Here is a 22,966-nt window from a genome sequence, read left to right as displayed (position 1 = left end):
TATGTCTTATAACTTTGGTAGGAAAGTATTCTAATGACTTGCATATGTCACCCTGTAGAATATTTCATGTTTAGTACCTTGGACATTGTAGCTTATTTACTTAAATCTCTGAGAAATTGTGTGACTGGTATGCACAGACTGGTTAGCACAGTTGGTAAGGTGTTGGGTTTGCAATATCAAATTTCGACTGTGATTGGTTTGAATCTCATGTAAGCATGTTTTTATTTTACTAGTGTGTTTTGTAGCTCTATACAATGTAATGCATATGTCTTTTAACAACAAAAGTCAAGTCTTCCAATGGACTTTTTTGTGAAACCCAATAGATAGCTTTATTTTCTCTTTGTTTACTCAAATATTGAAAGCATATGTCTTATAACTTTAGTAGGAAAGTATTCTAATGACTTGCTTATGACACCCCATAGAATATATTATGTTTAGTACCTTGGACACTGTAGCTTATTCACTTAAACCTCTGATAAATTGTCTGCCTGGTATGCACAGTTAGGTTAGCACAATTAGTAAGGTGTTAGGTTTCCACTATGCAATTAAGACTGTCATTGGTTTGAATCCCATGCTATCATGTTTACTAGTGTGGTTTGTGGCTCTATAATATGAATGCCTATGTCTTTTAACAACAATAATCAAGTCTTCCAATGGACTTTTTAGTGAAACCCAATAGATAGCTTTACTTTCTTTTTGTTTACTCAAATATTGAATGCATATGTCTTATAACTTTAGTAGGAACGTATTCTAATGACTTGCTTATGACACGCCATAGAATATATTATGTTTAGTACCTTGGACACTGTAGCTTATTCACTTAAACCTCTGATAAATTGTCTTCCGCGTATGCACAGTTAGGTTAGCACAATTAGTAAGGTGTTGGGTTTCCACTATGCAATTAAGACTGTCATTGGTTTGAATCCCATGCTATCATGTTTACTAGTGTGGTTTGTGGCTCTATAATATGAATGCCTATGTCTTTTAACAACAATAATCAAGTCTTCCAATGGACTTTTTAGTGAAACCCAATAGATAGCTTTACTTTCTCTTTGTTTACTCAAATATTGAATGCATATGTCTTATAACTTTAGTAGGAAAGTATTCTAATGACTTGCTTATGTCACCCTGTAGAATATTTCATGTTTAGTACCTTGGACATTGTAGCTTTTTTACTTAAATCTCTGATAAATTGTGTGTCTGGTATGCACAGTAAGGTTAGCACAATTAGTAAGGTGTTGGGTTTGCACTATCAAATTAAGACTGTCATTGGTTCGAATCCCTTGTTATCATGTTTTTAGTTTACTAGTGTGGTTTGTGGCTCTCTAATATTAATGCCTATGTCTTTTAACAACAATAGTCAAGTCTTCCAATGGACTTTTTAGTGAAACCGAATAGATAGCTTTATTTTCTCTTTGTTTACATAAATTTTGAAAGCATATGTCTTATAACTTTAGTAGGAACGTATTCTAATGACTTGCTTATGACACCCCATAGAATATATTATGTTTAGTACCTTGGACACTGTAGCTTATTCACTTAAACCTCTGATAAATTGGCTGCCTGGTATGCACAGTTAGGTTAGCACAATTAGTAAGGTGTTGGGTTTCCACTATGCAATTAAGACTGTCATTGGTTTGAATCCCATGTTATCATGTTTACTAGTGTGGTTTGTGGCTCTATAATATGAATGCCTATGTCTTTTAACAACAATAGTCAAGTCTTCCAATGGACTTTTTAGTGAAACCCAATAGATAGCTTTACTTTCTCTTTGTTTACTCAAATATTGAATGCATATGTCTTATAACTTTAGTAGGAAAGTATTCTAATGACTTGCTTATGTCACCCTGTAGAATATTTCATGTTTAGTACCTTGGACATTGTAGCTTTTTTACTTAAATCTCTGATAAATTGTGTGTCTGGTATGCACAGTAAGGTTAGCACAATTAGTAAAGTGTTGGGTTTGCACTATCAAATTAAGACTGTCATTGGTTCGAATCCCTTGTTATCATGTTTTTAGTTTACTAGTGTGGTTTGTGGCTCTATAATATTAATGCCTATGTCTTTTAACAACAATAGTCAAGTCTTCCAATGGACTTTTTAGTGAAACCCAATAGATAGCTTTATTTTCTCTTTGTTTACATAAATTTTTAAAGCATATGTCTTATAACTTTAGTAGGAACGTATTCTAATGACTTGCTTATGACACCCCATAGAATATATTATGTTTAGTACCTTGGACACTGTAGCTTATTCACTTAAACCTCTGATAAATTGTCTGCCTCGTATGCACAGTTAGGTTAGCACAATTAGTAAGGTGTTGGGTTTCCACTATGCAATTAAGACTGTCATTGGTTTGAATCCCATGTTATCATGTTTACTAGTGTGGTTTGTGGCTCTATAATATGAATGCATATGTCTTTTAACAACAATAATCAAGTCTTCCAATGGACTTTTTAGTGAAACCCAATAGATAGCTTTACTTTCTCTTTGTTTACTCAAATATTGAATGCATATGTCTTATAACTTTAGTAGGAAAGTATTCTAATGACTTGCTTATGTCACCCTGTAGAATATTTCATGTTTAGTACCTTGGACATTGTAGCTTTTTTACTTAAATCTCTGATAAATTGTGTGTCTGGTATGCACAGTAAGGTTAGCACAATTAGTAAGGTGTTGGGTTTGCACTATCAAATTAAGACTGTCATTGGTTCAAATCCCTTGTTATCATGTTTTTAGTTTACTAGTGTGGTTTGTGGCTCTATAATATTAATGCCTATGTCTTTTAACAACAATAGTCAAGTCTTCCAATGGACTTTTTAGTGAAACCCAATAGATAGCTTTATTTTCTCTTTGTTTACATAAATTTTGAAAGCATATGTCTTATAACTTTAGTAGGAACGTATTCTAATGACTTGCTTATGACACCCCATAGAATATATTATGTTTAGTACCTTGGACACTGTAGCTTATTCATTTAAACCTCTGATAAATTGTCTGCCTGGTATGCACAGTTAGGTTAGCACAATTAGTAAGGTGTTGGGTTTCCACTATGCAATTAAGACTGTCATTGGTTTGAATCCCATGCTATCATGTTTACTAGTGTGGTTTGTGGCTCTATAATATGAATGCCTATGTCTTTTAACAACAATAATCAAGTCTTCCAATGGCCTTTTTGTGAAACCCAATAGATAGCTTTACTTTCTGTTTGTTTACTCAAATATTGAATGCATATGTCTTATAACTTTAGTAGGAAAGTATTCTAATGACTTGCTTATGTCACCCTGTAGAATATTTCATGTTTAGTACCTTGGACATTGTAGCTTTTTTACTTAAATCTCTGATAAATTGTGTGTCTGGTATGCACAGTAAGGTTAGCACAATTAGTAAAGTGTTGGGTTTGCACTATCAAATTAAGACTGTCATTGGTTCGAATCCCTTGTTATCATGTTTTTAGTTTACTAGTGTGGTTTGTGGCTCTATAATATTAATGCCTATGTCTTTTAACAACAATAGTCAAGTCTTCCAATGGACTTTTTAGTGAAACCGAATAGATAGCTTTATTTTCTCCTTGTTTACATAAATTTTGAAAGCATATGTCTTATAACTTTAGTAGGAACGTATTCTAATAACTTGCTTATGACACCCCATAGAATATATTATGTTTAGTACCTTGGACACTGTAGCTTATTCACTTAAACCTCTGATAAATTGTCTGCCTTGTATGCACAGTTAGGTTAGCACAATTAGTAAGGTGTTGGGTTTCCACTATGCAATTAAGACTGTCATTGGTTTGAATCCCATGTTATCATGTTTACTAGTGTGGTTTGTGGCTCTATAATATGAATGCCTATGTCTTTTAACAACAATAATCAAGTCTTCCAATGGACTTTTTAGTGAAACCCAATAGATAGCTTTACTTTCTCTTTGTGTACTCAAATATTGAATGCATATGTCTTATAACTTTAGTAGGAAAGTATTCTAATGACTTGCTTATGTCACCCTGTAGAATATTTCATGTTTAGTACCTTGGACATTGTAGCTTTTTTACTTAAATCTCTGATAAATTGTGTGTCTGGTATGCACAGTAAGGTTAGCACAATTAGTAAGGTGTTGGGTTTGCACTATCAAATTAAGACTGTCATTGGTTCGAATCCCTTGTTATCATGTTTTTAGTTTACTAGTGTGGTTTGTGGCTCTATAATATTAATGCCTATGTCTTTTAACAACAATAGTCAAGTCTTCCAATGGACTTTTTAGTGAAACCTAATAGATAGCTTTATTTTCTCTTTGTTTACATAAATTTTGAAAGCATATGTCTTATAACTTTAGTAGGAAAGTATTCTAATGACTTGCTTATGACACCCCATAGAATATATTATGTTTAGTACCTTGGACACTGTAGCTTATTCACTTAAACCTCTGATAAATTGTATGCCTGGTATGCACAGTAAGGTTAGCACAATTAGTAAGGTGTTGGGTTTGCACTATCAAATTAAGACTGTCATTGGTTTGAATCCCATGTTATCATGTTTACTACTGTGGTTTGTGGCTCTATAATATGAATGCCTATGTCTTTTAACAACAATAGTCAAGTCTTCCAATGGACTTTTTAGTGAAACACAATAGATAGCTGTATTTTCTATTTGTTTACTCAAATATTGAATGCATATGTCTTATAACTTTGGTAGGAAAGTATTCTAATGACTTGCATATGTCACCCTGTAGAATATTTCATGTTTAGTACCTTGGACATTGTAGCTTATTTACTTAAATCTCTGAGAAATTGTGTGACTGGTATGCACAGACTGGTTAGCACAGTTGGTAAGGTGTTGGGTTTGCAATATCAAATTTCGACTGTAATTGGTTTGAATCTCATGTAAGCATGTTTTTATTTTACTAGTGTGGTTTGTAGCTCTATACAATGTAATGCATATGTCTTTTAACAACAAAAGTCAAGTCTTCCAATGGACTTTTTTGTGAAACCCAATAGATAGCTTTATTTTCTCTTTGTTTACTCAAATATTGAAAGCATATGTCTTATAACTTTAGTAGGAAAGTATTCTAATGACTTGCTTATGACACCCCATAGAATATATTATGTTTAGTACCTTGGACACTGTAGCTTATTCACTTAAACCTCTGATAAATTGTCTGCCTGGTATGCACAGTTAGGTTAGCACAATTAGTAAGGTGTTGGGTTTCCACTATGCAATTAAGACTGTCACTGGTTTGAATCCCATGTTATCATGTTTACTAGTGTGGTTTGTGGCTCTATAATATGAATGCCTATGTCTTTTAACAACAATAATCAAGTCTTCCAATGGACTTTTTAGTGAAACCCAATAGATAGCTTTACTTTCTCTTTGTTTACTCAAATATTGAATGCATATGTCTTATAACTTTAGTAGGAAAGTATTCTAATGACTTGTTTATGTCACCCTGTAGAATATTTCATGTTTAGTACCTTGGACATTGTAGCTTTTTTACTTAAATCTCTGATAAATTGTGTGTCTGGTATGCACAGTAAGGTTAGCACAATTAGTAAGGTGTTGGGTTTGCACTATCAAATTAAGACTGTCATTGGTTTGAATCCCTTGTTATCATGTTTTTAGTTTACTAGTGTGGTTTGTGGCTCTATAATATTAATGCCTATGTCTTTTAACAACAATAGTCAAGTCTTCCAATGGACTTTTTAGTGAAACCCAATAGATAGCTTTATTTTCTCTTTGTTTACATAAATTTTGAAAGCATATGTCTTATAACTTTAGTAGGAAAGTATTATAATGACTTGCTTATGACACCCCATAGAATATATTATGTTTAGTACCTTGGACACTGTAGCTTATTCACTTAAACCTCTGATAAATTGTCTGCCTGGTATGCACAGTAAGGTTAGCACAATTAGTAAGGTGTTGGGTTTGCACTATCAAATTAAGACTGTCATTGGTTTGAATCCCATGTTATCATGTTTACTAGTGTGGTTTGTGGCTCTATAATATGAATTCCTATGTCTTTTAACAACAATAGTCAAGTCTTCCAATGGACTTTTTAGTGAAACCCAATAGATAGCTTTATTTTCTCTTTGTTTACTCAAATATTGAATGCATATGTCTTATAACTTTGGTAGGAAAGTATTCTAATGACTTGCATATGTCACCCTGTAGAATATTTCATGTTTAGTACCTTGGACATTGTAGCTTATTTACTTAAATCTCTGATAAATTGTGTGACTGGTATGCACAGACTGGTTAGCACAGTTGGTAAGGTGTTGGGTTTGCAATATCAATTTTTGACTGTAATTGGTTTGAATCTCATGTAAGCATGTTTTTATATTACTAGTGTGGTTTGTAGCTCTATACAATGTAATGCATATGTCTTTTAACAACAAAAGTCAAGTCTTCCAATGGACTTTTTTGTGAAACCCAATAGATAGCTTTATTTTCTCTTTGTTTACTCAAATATTGAAAGCATATGTCTTATAACTTTAGTAGGAAAGTATTCTAATGACTTGCTTATGACACCCCATAGAATATATTATGTTTAGTACCTTGGACACTGTAGCTTATTCACTTAAACCTCTGATAAATTGTCTGCCTGGTATGCACAGTAAGGTTAGCACAATTAGTAAGGTGTTGGGTTTGCACTATCAAATTAACACTGTCATTGGTTTGAATCCTATGTTATCATGTTTACTAGTGTGGTTTGTGGCTTTATAATATGAATGCTTATGTATTTTAACAACAATAGTCAAGTCTTCCAATGGACTTTTTAGTGAAACCCAATAGATAGCTTTACTTTCTCTTTGTTTACTCAAATATTGAATGCATATGTCTTATAACTTTAGTAGGAAAGTATTCTAATGACTTGCTTAAGACATCCCATGGAATATAGTATGTTTAGTACATTGGACTTTGTAGCTTATTTACTTAAACCTCTGATAAATTTTTATGACTGGTAAGCACAGACTGGTTAGCACAGTTGGTAAGGTGTTCAGTTTGCACTATCATATTAAGACTGCCATTGTTTTGAATCCCTTTTTATCATGTTTTTAGTTTACTAGTGTGGTTTGTGGCTCTATAATATTAATGCCTATGTCTTTTAACAACAATAGTCAAGTCTTCCAATGGACTTTTTAGTGAAACCCAATAGATAGCTTTATTTTCTCTTTGTTTACATAAATTTTGAAAGCATATGTCTTATAACTTTAGTAGGAAAGTATTATAATGACTTGCTTATGACACCCCATAGAATATATTATGTTTAGTACCTTGGACACTGTAGCTTATTCACTTAAACCTCTGATAAATTGTCTGCCTGGTATGCACAGTAAGGTTAGCACAATTAGTAAGGTGTTGGGTTTGCACTATCAAATTAAGACTGTCATTGGTTTGAATCCCATGTTATCATGTTTACTAGTGTGGTTTGTGGCTCTATAATATGAATTCCTATGTCTTTTAACAACAATAGTCAAGTCTTCCAATGGACTTTTTAGTGAAACCCAATAGATAGCTTTATTTTCTCTTTGTTTACTCAAATATTGAATGCATATGTCTTATAACTTTGGTAGGAAAGTATTCTAATGACTTGCATATGTCACCCTGTAGAATATTTCATGTTTAGTACCTTGGACATTGTAGCTTATTTACTTAAATCTCTGATAAATTGTGTGACTGGTATGCACAGACTGGTTAGCACAGTTGGTAAGGTGTTGGGTTTGCAATATCAATTTTTTACTGTAATTGGTTTGAATCTCATGTAAGCATGTTTTTATATTACTAGTGTGGTTTGTAGCTCTATACAATGTAATGCATATGTCTTTTAACAACAAAAGTCAAGTCTTCCAATGGACTTTTTTGTGAAACCCAATAGATAGCTTTATTTTCTCTTTGTTTACTCAAATATTGAAAGCATATGTCTTATAACTTTAGTAGGAAAGTATTCTAATGACTTGCTTATGACACCCCATAGAATATATTATGTTTAGTACCTTGGACACTGTAGCTTATTCACTTAAACCTCTGATAAATTGTCTGCCTGGTATGCACAGTAAGGTTAGCACAATTAGTAAGGTGTTGGGTTTGCACTATCAAATTAACACTGTCATTGGTTTGAATCCTATGTTATCATGTTTACTAGTGTGGTTTGTGGCTCTATAATATGAATGCCTATGTATTTTAACAACAATAGTCAAGTTTTCCAATGGACTTTTTAGTGAAACCCAATAGATAGCTTTACTTTCTCTTTGTTTACTCAAATATTGAATGCATATGTCTTATAACTTTAGTAGGAAAGTATTCTAATGACTTGCTTAAGACATCCCATGGAATATAGTATGTTTAGTACATTGGACTTTGTAGCTTATTTACTTAAACCTCTGATAAATTTTTATGACTGGTAAGCACAGACTGGTTAGCACAGTTGGTAAGGTGTTCAGTTTGCACTATCATATTAAGACTGCCATTGTTTTGAATCCCTTTTAATCATGTTTTTAGTTTACTAGTGTGGTTTGTGGCTCTATAATATTAATGCCTATGTCTTTTAACAACAATAGTCAAGTCTTCCAATGGACTTTTTAGTGAAACCCAATAGATAGCTTTATTTTCTCTTTGTTTACTCAAATTTTGAAAGCATATGTCTTATAACTTTAGTAGGAAAGTATTCTAATGACTTGCTTATGACACCCCATAGAATATATTATGTTTAGTACCTTGGACACTGTAGCTTATTCACTTAAATCTCTGATAAATTGTGTGCCTGGTATGCACAATAAGGTTAGCACAATTAGTAAGGTGTTGGGTTTGCACTATCACATTAGGGCTGTCATTGGTTCAAATCCCATGTTATCATGTTTTTAGTTTACTAGTGTGGTTTGTGGCTCTATAATATGAATGCCTATGTCTTTTAACAACAAAAGTCAAGTCTTCCAATGGACTTTTTAGTGAAACCCAATAGATAGCTTTATTTTCTCTTTGTTTACTCAAATATTGAATGCATATGTCTTACAACTTTAGTAGGAAAGTTTTCTAATGACTTGCATATGTCACCCTGTAAAATATTTCATGTTTAGTACCTTGGACATTGTAGCTTATTTACTTAAATCTCTGATAAATTGTGTGTCTGATATGCACAGTAAGGGTAGCACAATTAGTGAGGTGTTGGGTTTGCAATATCAAATTTCGACTGTAATTGGTTTGAATCCCATGTAAGCATGTTTTTATTTTACTAGTGTGGTTTGTAGCTCTATACAATGTAATGCATATGTCTTTTAACAACAAAAGTCAAGTCTTCAAATGGACTTTTTTGTGAAACCCAATAGATAGCTTTATTTTCTCTTTGTTTACTCAAATTTTGAAAGCATATGTCTTATAACTTTAGTAGGAACGTATTCTAATGACTTGCTTATGACACCCCATAGAATATATTATGTTTAGTACCTTGGACACTGTAGCTTATTCACTTAAATCTCTGATAAATTGTGTGCCTGGTATGCACAATAAGGTTAGCACAATTAGTAAGGTGTTGGGTTTGCACTATCACATTAGGGCTGTCATTGGTTCAAATCCCATATTATCATGTTTTTAGTTTACTAGTGTGGTTTGTGGCTCTATAATATGAATGCCTATGTCTTTTAACAACAAAAGTCAAGTCTTCCAATGGACTTTTTAGTGAGACCCAATAGATAGCTTTATTTTCTCTTTGTTTACTCAAATATTGAATGCATATGTCTTACAACTTTAGTAGGAAAGTATTCTAATGACTTGCTTATGTCACCCTGTAGAATATTTCATGTTTAGTACCGAGGACATTGTAGCTTTTTTACTTAAATCTCTGATAAATTGTACGTCTGGTATGCACAGTAAGGTTAGCACAATTAGTAAGGTGTTGGCTTTGCACTATCAAATTAAGACTGTCATTGGTTCGAATCCCTTGTTATCATGTTTTTAGTTTACTAGTGTGGTTTGTGGCTCTATAATATTAATGCCTATGTCTTTTAACAACAATAGTCAAGTCTTCCAATGGACTTTTTAGGGAAACCCAATAGATAGCTTTATTTTCTCTTTGTTTACTTAAATTTTGAAAGCATATGTCTTATAACTTTAGTAGGAAAGTATTCTAATGACTTGCTTATGACACCCCATAGAATATATTATGTTTAGTACCTTGGACACTGTAGCTTATTCACTTAAACCTCTGATAAATTGTTTGCCTGGTATGCACAGTAAGGTTAGCACAATTAGTAAGGTGTTGGGTTTGCACTATCAAATTAAGACTGTCATTGGTTTGAATCCCATGTTATCATGTTTACTAGTGTGGTTTGTGGCTCTATAATATGAATGCCTTTGTCTTTTAACAACAATAGTCAAGTCTTCCAATGGACTTTTTAGGGAAACCCAATAGATAGCTTTATTTTCTCTTTGTTTACTTAAATTTTGAAAGCATATGTCTTATAACTTTAGTAGGAAAGTATTCTAATGACTTGCTTAAGACATCCCATGGAATATAGTATGTTTAGTACATTGGACTTTGTAGCTTATTTACTTAAACCTCTGATAAATTTTTATGACTGGTAAGCACAGACTGGTTAGCACAGAGGGTAAGGTGTTCGGTTTGCACTATCATATTAAGACTGTCATTTGTTCGAATACCTTGTTATCATGTTTTTAGTTTAGTAGTGTGGTTTGTGGCTCTATAATATTAATGCCTATGTCTTTTAACAACAATAGTCAAGTCTTCCAATGGACTTTTTAGTGAAACCCAATAGATAGCTTTATTTTCTCTTTGTTTACTCAAATTTTGAAAGCATATGTCATATAACTTTAGTAGGAAAGTATTCTAATGACTTGCATATGTCACCCTGTAGAATATTTCATGTTTAGTACCTTGGACATTGTAGCTTATTTACTTAAATCTCTGAGAAATTGTGTGACTGGTATGCACAGACTGGTTAGCACAGTTGGTAAGGTGTTGGGTTTGCAATATCAAATTTCGACTGCAATTGGTTTAAATCCCATGTAAGCATGTTTTTATTTTACTAGTGTGGTTTGTAGCTCTATACAATGTAATGCATATGTCTTTTAACAACAAAAGTCAAGTCTTCCAATGGACTTTTTTGTGAAACCCAATAGATAGCTTTATTTTCTCTTTGTTTACTCAAATATTGAATGCATATGTCTTATAACTTTAGTAGGGAAGTATTCTAATGACTTGCTTAAGACATCCCATGGAATATAGTATGTTTAGTACATTGGACTTTGTAGCTTATTTACTTAAACCTCTGATACATTTTTATGACTGGTATGCACAGACTGGTTAGCACAGTTGGTAAGGTGTTCGGTTTGCACTATCATATTAAGACTGTCATTGGTTTGAATCCCATGCTATCATGTTTACTAGTGTGGTTTGTGGCTCTATAATATGAATGCCTATGTCTTTTAACAACAATAATCAAGTCTTCCAATGGACTTTTTAGTGAAACCCAATAGATAGCTTTACTTTCTCTTTGTTTACTCAAATATTGAATGCATATGTCTTATAACTTTAGTAGGAAAGTATTCTAATGACTTGCTTATGTCACCCTGTAGAATATTTCATGTTTAGTACCTTGGACATTGTAGCTTTTTTACTTAAATCTCTGATAAATTGTGTGTCTGGTATGCACAGTAAGGTTAGCACAATTAGTAAGGTGTTGGGTTTGCACTATCAAATTAAGACTGTCATTGGTTCGAATCCCTTGTTATCATGTTTTTAGTTAACTAGTGTGGTTTGTGGCTCTATAATATTAATGCCTATGTCTTTTAACAACAATAGTCAAGTCTTCCAATGGACTTTTTAGTGAAACCCAATAGATAGCTTTATTTTCTCTTTGTTTACTTAAATTTTGAAAGCATATGTCTTATAACTTTAGTAGGAAAGTATTCTAATGACTTGCTTATGTCACCCTGTAGAACATTTCATGTTTAGTACCTTGGACACTGTAGCTTATTCACTTAAACCTCTGATAAATTGTCTGCCTGGTATGCATAGTAAGGTTAGCACAATTAGTAAGGTGTTGGGTTTGCACGATCAAATTAAGACTGTCATTGGTTTGAATCCCATGTTATCATGTTTACTAGTGTGGTTTGTGGCTCTATAATATTAATGCCTATGTCTTTTAACAACAATAGTCAAGTCTTCCAATGGACTTTTTAGTGAAACCCAATAGATAGCTTTACTTTCTTTTTGTTTACTCAAATATTGAATGCATATGTCTTATAACTTTAGTAGGAAAGTATTCTAATGACTTGCTTATGTCACCCTGTAGAATATTTCATGTTTAGTACCGTGGACATTGTAGCTTTTTTACTTAAATCTCTGATAAATTGTATGTCTGGTATGCACAGTAAGGTTAGCACAATTAGTAAGGTGTTGGGTTTGCACTATCAAATTAAGACTGTCATTGGTTCGAAACCCTTGTTATCATGTTTTTAGTTTACTAGTGTGGTTTGTGGCTCTATAATATTAATGCCTATGTCTTTTAACAACAATAGTCAAGTCTTCCAATGGACTTTTTAGGGAAACCCAATAGATAGCTTTATTTTCTCTTTGTTTACTTAAATTTTGAAAGCATATGTCTTATAACTTTAGTAGGAAAGTATTCTAATGACTTGCTTATGACACCCCATAGAATATATTATGTTTAGTACCTTGGACAATGTAGCTTATTCACTTAAACCTCTGATAAATTGTTTGCCTGGTATGCACAGTAAGGTTAGCACAATTAGTAAGGTGTTGGGTTTGCACTATCAAATTAAGACTGTCATTGGTTCGAATCCCTTGTTATCATGTTTTTAGTTTACTAGTGTGGTTTGTGGCTCTATAATATTAATGCCTATGTCTTTTAACAACAATAGTCAAGTCTTCCAATGGACTTTTTAGTGAAACCGAATAGATAGCTTTATTTTCTCTTTGTTTACATAAATTTTGAAAGCATATGTCTTATAACTTTAGTAGGAACGTATTCTAATGACTTGCTTATGACACCCCATAGAATATATCATGTTTAGTACCTTGGACACTGTAGCTTATTCATTTAAACCTCTGATAAATTGTCTGCCTGGTATGCACAGTTAGGTTAGCACAATTAGTAAGGTGTTGGGTTTCCACTATGCAATTAAGACTGTCATTGGTTTGAATCCCATGCTATCATGTTTACTAGTGTGGTTTGTGGCTCTATAATATGAATGCCTATGTCTTTTAACAACAATAATCAAGTCTTCCAATGGACTTTTTAGTGAAACCCAATAGATAGCTTTACTTTCTCTTTGTTTACTCAAATATTGAATGCATATGTCTTATAACTTTAGTAGGAAAGTATTCTAATGACTTGCTTATGTCACCCTGTAGAATATTTCATGTTTAGTACCTTGGACATTGTAGCTTTTTTACTTAAATCTCTGATAAATTGTGTGTCTGGTATGCACAGTAAGGTTAGCACAATTAGTAAGGTGTTGGGTTTGCACTATCAAATTAAGACTGTCATTGGTTCGAATCCCTTGTTATCATGTTTTTAGTTTACTAGTGTGGTTTGTGGCTCTATAATATTAATGCCTATGTCTTTTAACAACAATAGTCAAGTCTTCCAATGGACTTTTTAGTGAAACCGAATAGATAGCTTTATTTTCTCTTTGTTTACATAAATTTTGAAAGCATATGTCTTATAACTTTAGTAGGAACGTATTCTAATGAATTGCTTATGACACCCCATAGAATATATTATGTTTAGTACCTTGGACACTGTAGCTTATTCACTTAAACCTCTGATAAATTGTCTGCCTGGTATGCACAGTTAGGTTAGCACAATTAGTAAGGTGTTGGGTTTCCACTATGCAATTAAGACTGTCATTGGTTTGAATCCCATGTTATCATGTTTACTAGTGTGGTTTGTGGCTCTATAATATGAATGCCTATGTCTTTTAACAACAATAATCAAGTCTTCCAATGGACTTTTTAGTGAAACACGATAGCTGTATTTTCTCTTTGTTTACTCAAATATTGAATGCATATGTCTTATAACTTTGGTAGGAAAGTATTCTAATGACTTGCATATGTCACCCTGTAGAATATTTCATGTTTAGTACCTTGGACATTGTAGCTTATTTACTTAAATCTCTGAGAAATTCTGTGACTGGTATGCACAGACTGGTTAGCACAGTTGGTAAGGTGTTGGGTTTGCAATATCAAATTTCGACTGTAATTGGTTTGAATCTCATGTAAGCATGTTTTTATTTTACTAGTGTGGTTTGTAGCTCTATACAATGTAATGCATATGTCTTTTAACAACAAAAGTCAAGTCTTCCAATTGACTTTTTTGTGAAACCCAATAGATAGCTTTATTTTCTCTTTGTTTACTCAAATATTGAAAGCATATGTCTTATAACTTTAGTAGGAAAGTATTCTAATGACTTGCTTATGACACCCCATAGAATATATTATGTTTAGTACCTTGGACACTGTAGCTTATTCACTTAAACCTCTGATAAATTGTCTGCCTGGTATGCACAGTTAGGTTAGCACAATTAGTAAGGTGTTGGGTTTCCACTATGCAATTAAGACTGTCATTGGTTTGAATCCCATGTTATCATGTTTTTAGTTTACTAGTGTGGTTTGTGGCTCTATAATATTAATGCCTATGTCTTTTAACAACAATAGTCAAGTCTTCCAATGGACTTTTTAGTGAAACCGAATAGATAGCTTTATTTTCTCTTTGTTTACATAAATTTTGAAAGCATATGTCTTATAACTTTAGTAGGAACGTATTCTAATGACTTGCTTATGACACCCCACAGAATATATCATGTTTAGTACCTTGGACACTGTAGCTTATTCATTTAAACCTCTGATAAATTGTTTGCCTGGTATGCACAGTTAGGTTAGCACAATTAGTAAGGTGTTGGGTTTCCACTATGCAATTAAGACTGTCATTGGTTTGAATCCCATGCTATCATGTTTACTAGTGTGGTTTGTGGCTCTATAATATGAATGCCTATGTCTTTTAACAACAATAATCAAGTCTTCCAATGGACTTTTTAGTGAAACCCAATAGATAGCTTTACTTTCTCTTTGTTTACTCAATTATTGAATGCATATGTCTTATAACTTTAGTAGGAAAGTATTCTAATGACTTGCTTATGTCACCCTGTAGAATATTTCATGTTTAGTACCTTGGACATTGTAGCTTTTTTACTTAAATCTCTGATAAATTGGGTGTCTGGTATGCACAGTAAGGTTAGCACAATTAGTAAGGTGTTGGGTTTGCACTATCAAATTAAGACTGTCATTGGTTCGAATACCATGTTATCATGTTTTTAGTTTACTAGTGGGGTTTGTGGCTCTATAATATTAATGCCTATGTCTTTTAACAACAATAGTCAAGTCTTCCAATGGACTTTTTAGTGAAACCGAATAGATAGCTTTATTTTCTCTTTGTTTACATAAATTTTGAAAGCATATGTCTTATAACTTTAGTAGGAACGTATTCTAATGACTTGCTTATGACACCCCATAGAATATATTATGTTTAGTACCTTGGACACTGTAGCTTATTCACTTAAACCTCTGATAAATTGTCTGCCTGGTATGCACAGTTAGGTTAGCACAATTAGTAAGGTGTTGGGTTTCCACTATGCAATTAAGACTGTCATTGGTTTGAATCCCATGTTATCATGTTTACTAGTGTGGTTTGTGGCTCTATAATATGAATGCCTATGTCTTTTAACAACAATAATCAAGTCTTCCAATGGACTTTTTAGTGAAACACGATAGCTGTATTTTCTCTTTGTTTACTCAAATATTGAATGCATATGTCTTATAACTTTGGTAGGAAAGTATTCTAATGACTTGCATATGTCACCCTGTAGAATATTTCATGTTTAGTACCTTGGACATTGTAGCTTATTTACTTAAATCTCTGAGAAATTCTGTGACTGGTATGCACAGACTGGTTAGCACAGTTGGTAAGGTGTTGGGTTTGCAATATCAAATTTCGACTGTAATTGGTTTGAATCTCATGTAAGCATGTTTTTATTTTACTAGTGTGGTTTGTAGCTCTATACAATGTAATGCATATGTCTTTTAACAACAAAAGTCAAGTCTTCCAATGGACTTTTTTGTGAAACCCAATAGATAGCTTTATTTTCTCTTTGTTTACTCAAATATTGAAAGCATATGTCTTATAACTTTAGTAGGAAAGTATTCTAATGACTTGCTTATGACACCCCATAGAATATATTATGTTTAGTACCTTGGACACTGTAGCTTATTCACTTAAACCTCTGATAAATTGTCTGCCTGGTATGCACAGTTAGGTTAGCACAATTAGTAAGGTGTTGGGTTTCCACTATGCAATTAAGACTGTCATTGGTTTGAATCCCATGTTATCATGTTTACTAGTGTGGTTTGTGGCTCTATAATATGAATGCCTATGTCTTTTAACAACAATAGTCAAGTCTTCCAATGGACTTTTTAGTGAAACCCAATAGATAGCTTTACTTTCTCTTTGTTTACTCAAATATTGAATGCATATGTCTTATAACTTTAGTAGGAAAGTATTCTAATGACTTGCTTATGTCACCCTGTAGAATATTTCATGTTTAGTACCTTGGACATTGTAGCTTTTTTACTTAAATCTCTGATAAATTGTGTGTCTGGTATGCACAGTGAGGTTAGCACAATTAGTAAGGTGTTGGGTTTGCACTATCAAATTAAGACTGTCATTGGTTCGAATCCCTTGTTATCATGTTTTTAGTTTACTAGTGTGGTTTGTGGCTCTATAATATTAATGCCTATGTCTTTTAACAACAATAGTCAAGTCTTCCAATGGACTTTTTAGTGAAACCCAATAGATAGCTTTATTTTCTCTTTGTTTACATAACTTTTGAAAGCATATGTCTTATAACTTTAGTAGGAAAGTATTATAATGACTTGCTTATGACACCCCATAGAATATATTATGTTTAGTACCTTGGACACTGTAGCTTATTCACTTAAACCTCTGATAAATTGTCTGCCTGGTATGCACAGTAAGGTTAGCACAATTAGTAAGGTGTTGGGTTTGCACTATCAAATTAAGACTGTCATTGGTTTGAATCCCATGTTATCATGTTTACTAGTGTGGTTTGTGGCTCTATAATATGAATTCCTGTGTCTTTTAACAACAATAGTCAAGTCTTCCAATGGACTTTTTAGTGAAACCCAATAGATAGCTTTATTTTCTCTTTGTTTACTCAAATATTGAATGCATATGTCTTATAACTTTGGTAGGAAAGTATTCTAATGACTTGCATATGTCACCCTGTAGAATATTTCATGTTTAGTACCTTGGACATTGTAGCTTATTTACTTAAATCTCTGATAAATTGCATGACTGGTATGCACAGACTGGTTAGCACAGTTGGTAAGGTGTTGGGTTTGCAATATCAAATTTTGACTGTAATTGGTTTGAATCTCATGTAAGCATGTTTTTATTTTACTAGTGTGGTTTGTAGCTCTATACAATGTAATGCATATGTCTTTTAACAACAAAAGTCAAGTCTTCCAATGGACTTTTTTGTGAAACCCAATAGATAGCTTTATTTTCTCTTTGTTTACTCAAATATTGAAAGCATATGTCTTATAACTTTAGTAGGAAAGTATTCTAATGACTTGCTTATGACACCCCATAGAATATATTATGTTTAGTACCTTGGACACTGTAGCTTATTCACTTAAACCTCTGATAAATTGTCTGCCTGGTATGCACAGTAGGGTTAGCACAATTAGTAAGGTGTTGGGTTTGCACTATCAAATTAACACTGTCATTGGTTTGAATCCTATGTTATCATGTTTACTAGTGTGGTTTGTGGCTCTATAATATGAATGCCTATGTATTTTAACAACAATAGTCAAGTCTTCCAATGGACTTTTTAGTGAAACCCAATAGATAGCTTTACTTTCTCTTTGTTTACTCAAATATTGAATGCATATGTCTTATAACTTTAGTAGGAAAGTATTCTAATGACTTGCTTAAGACATCCCATGGAATATAGTATGTTTAGTACATTGGACTTTGTAGCTTATTTACTTAAACCTCTGATAAATTTTTATGACTGGTAAGCACAGACTGGTTAGCACAGTTGGTAAGGTGTTCAGTTTGCACTATCATATTAAGACTGTCATTGGTTTGAATCCCTTTTTATCATGTTTTTAGTTTACTAGTGTGGTTTGTGGCTCCATAATATTAATGCCTATGTCTTTTAACAACAATAGTCAAGTCTTCCAATGGACTTTTTAGTGAAACCCAATAGATAGCTTTATTTTCTCTTTGTTTACTCAAATTTTGAAAGCATATGTCTTATAACTTTAGTAGGAAAGTATTCTAATGACTTGCTTATGACACCCCATAGAATATATTATGTTTAGTACCTTGGACACTGTAGCTTATTCACTTAAATCTCTGATAAATTGTGTGCCTGGTATGCACAATAAGGTTAGCACAATTAGTAAGGTGTTGGGTTTGCACTATCAAATTAAGACTGTCATTGGTTTGAATCCCATGTTATCATGTTTACTAGTGTGGTTTGTGGCTCTATAATATGAATGCCTTTGTCTTTTAACAACAAAAGTCAAGTCTTCCAATGGACTTTTTAGTGAAACCCAATAGATAGCTTTATTTTCTCTTTGTTTACTCAAATATTGAATGCATATGTCTTACAACTTTAGTAGGAAAGTTTTCTAATGACTTGCATATGTCACCCTGTAAAATATTTCATGTTTAGTACCTTGGACATTGTAGCTTATTTACTTAAATCTCTGATAAATTGTGTGTCTGATATGCACAGTAAGGGTAGCACAATTAGTGAGGTGTTGGGTTTGCAATATCAAATTTCGACTGTAATTGGTTTGAATCCCATGTAAGCATGTTTTTATTTTACTAGTGTGGTTTGTAGCTCTATACAATGTAATGCATATGTCTTTTAACAACAAAAGTCAAGTCTTCCAATGGACTTTTTTGTGAAACCCAATAGATAGCTTTATTTTCTCTTTGTTTACTCAAATTTTGAAAGCATATGTCTTATAACTTTAGTAGGAAAGTATTCTAATGACTTGCTTATGACACCCCATAGAATATATTATGTTTAGTACCTTGGACACTGTAGCTTTTTCACTTAAACCTCTGATAAATTGTCTGCCTGGTATGCACAGTAAGGTTAGCACAATTAGTAAGGTGTTGGGTTTGCACTATCAAATTAACACTGTCATTGGTTTGAATCCTATGTTATCATGTGTGGTTTGTGGCTCTATAATATGAATGCCTATGTATTTTAACAACAATAGTCAAGTCTTCCAATGGACTTTTTTGTGAAACCCAATAGATAGCTTTATTTTCTCTTTGTTTACTCAAATTTTGAAAGCATATGTCTTATAACTTTAGTAGGAACGTATTCTAATGACTTGCTTATGACACCCCATAGAATATATTATGTTTAGTACCTTGGACACTGTAGCTTATTCACTTAAATCTCTGATAAATTGTGTGCCTGGTATGCACAATAAGGTTAGCACAATTAGTAAGGTGTTGGGTTTGCACTATCACATTAGGGCTGTCATTGGTTCAAATCCCATGTTATCATGTTTTTAGTGTGGTTTGTGGCTCTATAATATGAATGCCTATGTCTTTTAACAACAAAAGTCAAGTCTTCCAATGGACTTTTTAGTGAGACCCAATAGATAGCTTTATTTTCTCTTTGTTTACTCAAATATTGAATGCATATGTCTTACAACTTTAGTAGGAAAGTATTCTAATGACTTGCTTATGTCACCCTGTAGAATATTTCATGTTTAGTACCGTGGACATTGTAGCTTTTTTACTTAAATCTCTGATAAATTGTATGTCTGGTATGCACAGTAAGGTTAGCACAATTAGTAAGGTGTTGGCTTTGCACTATCAAATTAAGACTGTCATTGGTTCGAATCCCTTGTTATCATGTTTTTAGTTTACTGGTGTGGTTTGTGGCTCTATAATATTAATGCCTATGTCTTTTAACAACAATAGTCAAGTCTTCCAATGGACTTTTTAGGGAAACCCAATAGATAGCTTTATTTTCTCTTTGTTTACTTAAATTTTGAAAGCATATGTCTTATAACTTTAGTAGGAAAGTATTCTAATGACTTGCTTATGACACCCCATAGAATATATTATGTTTAGTACCTTGGACACTGTAGCTTTTTCACTTAAACCTCTGATAAATTGTCTGCCTGGTATGCACAGTAAGGTTAGCACAATTAGTAAGGTGTTGGGTTTGCACTATCAAATTAACACTGTCATTGGTTTGAATCCTGTGTTATCATGTGTGGTTTGTGGCTCTATAATATGAATGCCTATGTATTTTAACAACAATAGTCAAGTCTTCCAATGGACTTTTTTGTGAAACCCAATAGATAGCTTTATTTTCTCTTTGTTTACTCAAATTTTGAAAGCATATGTCTTATAACTTTAGTAGGAAAGTATTCTAATGACTTGCTTATGACACCCCATAGAATATATTATGTTTAGTACCTTGGACACTGTAGCTTATTCACTTAAATCTCTGATAAATTGTGTGCCTGGTATGCACAATAAGGTTAGCACAATTAGTAAGGTGTTGGGTTTGCACTATCACATTAGGGCTGTCATTGGTTCAAATCCCATGTTATCATGTTTTTAGTGTGGTTTGTGGCTCTATAATATGAATGCCTATGTCTTTTAACAACAAAAGTCAAGTCTTCCAATGGACTTTTTAGTGAGACCTAATAGATAGCTTTATTTTCTCTTTGTTTACTCAAATATTGAATGCATATGTCTTACAACTTTAGTAGGAAAGTATTCTAATGACTTGCTTATGTCACCCTGTAGAATATTTCATGTTTAGTACCGTGGACATTGTAGCTTTTTTACTTAAATCTCTGATAAATTGTATGTCTGGTATGCACAGTAAGGTTAGCACAATTAGTAAGGTGTTGGCTTTGCACTATCAAATTAAGACTGTCATTGGTTCGAATCCCTTGTTATCATGTTTTTAGTTTACTAGTGTGGTTTGTGGCTCTATAATATTAATGCCTATGTCTTTTAACAACAATAGTCAAGTCTTCCAATGGACTTTTTAGGGAAACCCAATAGATAGCTTTATTTTCTCTTTGTTTACTTAAATTTTGAAAGCATATGTCTTATAACTTTAGTAGGAAAGTATTCTAATGACTTGCTTATGACACCCCATAGAATATATTATGTTTAGTACCTTGGACACTGTAGCTTATTCACTTAAACCTCTGATAAATTGTTTGCCTGGTATGCACAGTAAGGTTAGCACAATTAGTAAGGTGTTGGGTTTGCACTATCAAATTAAGACTGTCATTGGTTTGAATCCCATGTTATCATGTTTACTAGTGTGGTTTGTGGCTCTATAATATGAATGCCTTTGTCTTTTAACAACAATAGTCAAGTCTTCCAATGGACTTTTTAGTGAAACCCAATAGATAGCTTTACTTTCTCTTTGTTTACTCAAATATTGAATGCATATGTCTTATAACTTTAGTAGGAAAGTATTCTAATGACTTGCTTAAGACATCCCATGGAATATAGTATGTTTAGTACATTGGACTTTGTAGCTTATTTACTTAAACCTCTGATACATTTTTATGACTGGTATGCACAGACTGGTTAGCACAGTTGGTAAGGTGTTCGGTTTGCACTATCATATTAAGACTGTCATAGGTTCGAATCCCTTGTTATCATGTTTTTAGTTAACTAGTGTGGTTTGTGGCTCTATAATATTAATGCCTATGTCTTTTAACAACAATAATCAAGTCTTCCAATGGACTTTTTAGTGAAACCCAATAGATAGCTTTACTTTCTCTTTGTTTACTCAAATATTGAATGCATATGTCTTATAACTTTAGTAGGAAAGTATTCTAATGACTTGCTTATGTCACCCTGTAGAATATTTCATGTTTAGTACCTTGGACATTGTAGCTTTTTTACTTAAATCTCTGATAAATTGTGTGTCTGGTATGCACAGTAAGGTTAGCACAATTAGTAAGGTGTTGGGTTTGCACTATCAAATTAAGACTGTCATTGGTTCGAATCCCTTGTTATCATGTTTTTAGTTTACTAGTGTGGTTTGTGGCTCTATAATATTAATGCCTATGTCTTTTAACAACAATAGTCAAGTCTTCCAATGGACTTTTTAGTGAAACCGAATAGATAGCTTTATTTTCTCTTTGTTTACATAAATTTTGAAAGCATATGTCTTATAACTTTAGTAGGAACGTATTCTAATGACTTGCTTATGACACCCCATAGAATATATTATGTTTAGTACCTTGGACACTGTAGCTTATTCACTTAAACCTCTGATAAATTGTCTGCCTGGCATGCACAGTTAGGTTAGCACAATTAGTAAGGTGTTGGGTTTGCACTATCAAATTAACACTGTCATTGGTTTGAATCCTATGTTATCATGTTTACTAGTGTGGTTTGTGGCTCTATAATATGAATGCCTATGTATTTTAACAACAATAATCAAGTCTTCCAATGGACTTTTTAGTGAAACACGATAGCTGTATTTTCTCTTTGTTTACTCAAATATTGAATGCATATGTCTTATAACTTTGGTGGGAAAGTATTCTAATGACTTGCATATGTCACCCTGTAGAATATTTCATGTTTAGTACCTTGGACATTGTAGCTTATTTACTTAAATCTCTGAGAAATTCTGTGACTGGTATGCACAGACTGGTTAGCACAGTTGGTAAGGTGTTGGGTTTGCAATATCAAATTTCGACTGTAATTGGTTTGAATCTCATGTAAGCATGTTTTTATTTTACTAGTGTGGTTTGTAGCTCTATACAATGTAATGCATATGTCTTTTAACAACAAAAGTCAAGTCTTCCAATGGACTTTTTTGTGAAA

Source organism: Pseudophryne corroboree, chromosome 8, assembly GCF_028390025.1.
Source record: "Pseudophryne corroboree isolate aPseCor3 chromosome 8, aPseCor3.hap2, whole genome shotgun sequence".
Taxonomy (NCBI): domain Eukaryota; kingdom Metazoa; phylum Chordata; class Amphibia; order Anura; family Myobatrachidae; genus Pseudophryne; species Pseudophryne corroboree.
This window is presented reverse-complemented; position numbering follows the sequence as displayed.